The sequence below is a fragment of the Colobus angolensis genome, unplaced genomic scaffold (assembly GCF_000951035.1).
Source record: "Colobus angolensis palliatus isolate OR3802 unplaced genomic scaffold, Cang.pa_1.0 Scaffold123, whole genome shotgun sequence".
Classification (NCBI taxonomy): domain Eukaryota; kingdom Metazoa; phylum Chordata; class Mammalia; order Primates; family Cercopithecidae; genus Colobus; species Colobus angolensis.
In genome coordinates, this window is record NW_012113475.1 from 3917435 (window position 1) to 3921721 (window position 4287).

At 43.9% G+C, this 4287-nt stretch overlaps 1 pseudogene; it reads right to left on the reverse strand.

Moving 5' to 3' along the window:
* Positions 1-380: 380 nt before the first annotated feature.
* Positions 381-4287, reverse strand: part of LOC105505242 — a 30129-nt pseudogene continuing 26222 nt past the window's right edge.

The following is a 4287-nucleotide window of genomic DNA, read 5'->3' on the forward strand; positions in this document are numbered from 1 at the left end:
GGCCGCTGGAGAGGCTCTGATAGTTTGGCCTCTGCTGCTTCCCGGCTCAGGACTTGCTCCTCTCAAGTAACCTGCCGGACACCATGTGCCTTGAGAGCCCCTGAGGAGGGGGAGCGCTGACCCAGCCTCCTCATGGCGCGCTGCCCTCCCGCGCTCGGCACTTCACCTGCTTCCTGGCTTGCCGTGGTCAGTGTCAATATTTACTCCACTGATTGGCACATTCAGTTCTGAAGGAATGCAAACTGCGTGGGTGCTCTGGAGACACTATTCGCACTGTTTGTAAAACCAGATAGCGTTTTAGACTAAATTCGTGTCCAAACTAACACGCACGGAACGGGCCCCAGCTGCAGCTCCTGGATGCATCAGGTCAGGGAGCAGCTCTACCGGAAGAGCCGGTAAGTCCTGGGCAGGCGCCCGTCCTTGCTCGACAGGGCGGTCTGGATGTGCTCATAAGTAGGCAGGTTGTTCAAGTCGCCCAGGCGGCCACTGCCGGCTTCCCTTGGAGCATCTTAGAAGCAGATCTCTTCACGTCTTCCAGCTTCACGTTGCGGATGAGTGTGCACAGCTCCTGTGGCAGCTTTCTGGAGCGAGTGGCCAGCATCTGCCTCCCCACATCCTCGAAGACCACAGGCCTGGACTCCAGGTTCATCATAAGCATGGACGTCAGCTGCGCCTGGGCTCGCTCCAGCTCCATCGCGTCCAGGGTTCCGCCCATTAAAATAAACCTCTTCGTGCTGATTTTTACCATTTCTCAAACATGTCTCGGGTGGGCGCTGGCATGGATGCACAGGAGGCCAGTGTCTTCGTAGCTGAGGTGGTAGGAGGTCGCGTTATACATCCAGTGGTGCCTGCTGAGCACGTTGAGTAGAGCCTGGAGAATACGCCCTTGCCGAGGTCGCCAGCCGAGACGGAGCCGCCTCCGCCCATCATCATGTTCAACACAGCGAAGAAATGAAGTCCTCCTCCCGGAAGGAGGCGCTCTCAAGTCCGACGATGGTGTGTGAGCTCGGGGATGGGGGTTGGGCCCAGGCTGACGTCTCTTTCTAGCTTGGCAATCCGCACAGCGTACTGGGCCACGGATCTGTCAACATCCACGGCCTCTGCGCTCCTCCAGGCCGCCTGGACCCAGCCTCAGACTCCCGAGCAGCTGGGACTACAGGCGCGCTCCACTGCGTCTGGCTAATTTGTGTATTTAGAGTAGAGATGGGGTTTCACCATGTTGACCAGGCTGAGCTAGAACTCCTGACCTCTGATGATCTGCCCACCTCAGCCTCCCAAAGTGCTGGAATTACAGGTATGAGCCACCATGCCCAGCCTGAAATATATTTTAAGTCAATATAGAATTTTATAGTTTGCCAGTTCTTTCAGCACTGTAAGGGTGTCATTGTGTTTTCTGGCTTCCATGGCTTATGATGAAAAGTTGGCCATTACCTTTATGATTATTCCTTGAAGGTAATGAGTCTATAGTTGATTTTATAATTTTTTCTTTGTCATCAGTTTTTCGTAAGTTTACTTTTGGAAAATGCATAGAATATGAAAAGATCATCGTGAATAAATTCTAGCTCAACTTCTTCTTGTGTAGGGTCTGGCGTTATTCTAATTTCTCTTATCTCCAAGGTAAAACCAAAATTGAATCTCAAACTGAAAGTTTTGGTTGTTTACAAGTGCCCCTACTATTTTGGTAATACCTGAGTTCCAATTTTTGTCTTTCCAGCCAAATGAGTCTTTTGCTCTCTTTACTTAACATTTTATCCTCTAATTAACTGTGTTTTGCTTATATTCACAATAACTTGCCCTGGGCATATTCAGTTTAAGAATCAGTAAATGACTCGAAATTGCTGGAAGACTATTAGGCTCCATTCTCTATACAGTAATTTTCTTTTTTCCAAGATTTTGACTCCTCAAATCATGGTTGCTTTGGTAGCCTTGAGCTCCAATTTTTGTCTACAAAACCCACAGAGACTACCACAGGCTCTAGAATGTTGTTTTCTGTTTGACATTTATGTCCAGTGTAGTGAATGGGCAAATGCACCCAGAGGAAATGTAAATCTCACCTCAATGTGTTTCTTCTCTGCAGAAACTGTGCCCATCAAGACCTGGCTGCCTTGATTGCTTTATAATATCTGCAAACAGGTTTTTGTTTGTTTGTTTTTTTAGACGGAGTCTCTTGCACTGTTACCCAGGCAGAAATGCAATGGCACCATCTCGGCTCACTGCAACCTCTGCCTCCCGAGTTCAAGGGATTCTCCTGCCTCAGCCTCCCAAGTAGCTGGGATTAAGGCGCCCGCCACCACACCCGGCTAATTTTGTATTTTTAGTAGAGATAGGATTTCTCCATGTTGGTCAGGCTGATCTTGAACTCCTGACCTCAGGTGATCTGCCTGCCTCGGCCTCCCAAAGTGCTGGGATTACAGGCATGAGCCACCATGCCCGGCTTGCAAACAGGTTTTTAAAACATTTTTTAGTCTTATTTTTACAGCTCCTGTTAGTAGGATTGTCAGTCAGATATATTCAGTCATAGAAGCAGAAATACCCATAACAAAATTTAACGGCCAAACAACATTTGGGTATCTGTGCGTGTGCACGCACACGCGCACACACACACACACTCCCTAAATGAGTTAATTATGAAACATGATATCATGGAATAGACTTTAAGGCAAATTTACTCATATTTAGATGGATACTTGGGACTTTTATGGAACTTAATTGCTAAATGTAAAGTGTAGAACTGAGAATGTCATGTCAAAGTCATCTATTACAGGAGTTGTATGCCCTACTTTTAAAAAGTATTTGTTATTCCTCCTTGTGAATTTGCTTCATTCTTCCACTATTTAATGCAAGCCATCTGTCTTTGTTTGTGTGGCTATAAAGTAATACATGATACTGATATATATATATATATATATGGCTTCATTTGACTTACTGTTCTTGCAGCTGGAAAGTTCAAGACTGGGCACTGGTGAGGGCCTCAGCTTCTTCCACTCATGGTGGCAGAAGTCAAAGGGAAGCCAGCATATGCAGGTATCATATGGTGAGAGAGGAACAAGAGGGAGAGGAGGGAGGTGCCAGGCTCTTTTTAACAACCAACTTTCAGGAAAACTAATAGAGCAAGAACTCACTCACTACAAAAGGATAACAAGAGCTAATTGAGCAAGAACTTGCTCTTTACCAAGAGGATGGCACCAAGACATTCATGAGGGATATGTCCCTATGACCCAAACTCCTTGCATTAGGACATACCTTCAACATTGGGGCTCAAATTTCAACATGAGGTTTGGTAGGACAAACATCCAAACTATAGCACCATCTAATTTCTGATTACTTATACGTTTACTTCGCCAAAAGTTGGAGGCAGATTTCAAGTCCATTGACCTTATGTCTACAATACCTATCTCCAGCTGATTGAATTGAGGTCTGTACTCATTTTTAAATAATGTTAATTCTTAATGCTGACAAGATGTACCAAGCAAGCTTCCTTACACTCCTAATTTAATTATCATCCATATTCTCTTCATTGCTCTCTTGTTTCAATGGATGGATTGTGTCTGCTCCTGCGTGATTGCCAGTGCCTCCATCCCTTCTCAAATACTTAACTACGGTACTTCAACAGTTTTCTTTTTTCTCTACTTCATCAATTTTCCATCTCAATTGAATCATTTAAATGGGATATTTGACCTTATTTATGTGGTTAATAATTAATAATAACCATGTTTTTCTCATCTCAAAGAATAAGTAATATATAAATTTAAGAAACTTCAAACATCTTTTTACTTCTCCCTCTAGATACTGCATCCATTTATCTTGAAGTCTTTATGGCAATACTGCTGAAACTATTGTCTATACATACATTCTCTCATTTTCTCTAGAATCTACCTCATTTAGAATTTGCCCTGTCCAATTCATTGAAACTGCCCATGTCAAGGTCACCAATGATAGTCTCTAATTATTAATAAATGTGGTGATCATTTAATTTGATCTATCGGTTGCACTTAATCATTCCTATTTGGAACCCTTTTTCACTTGCTCCCAAGACGTTTTATTCACTAGTATCTCTCCTTTGATAATCCTGACCTTTTTTTTCTTAGTCTTTTGCTGTTTTTTTCTCAAATCCACAGTGAAATAGTGGTGTACACTGGAGCTAATCATTGGAATACTTTTATATTCACACTCACCATATGTGAACCCCAATCTTATATCTTCAGATTTGTATTCTGAAGATGTCTACCTTCTACCTCTCCCTAATTCCCAGACTCACATATCCAAGTGCCTACTGACATTTCTACT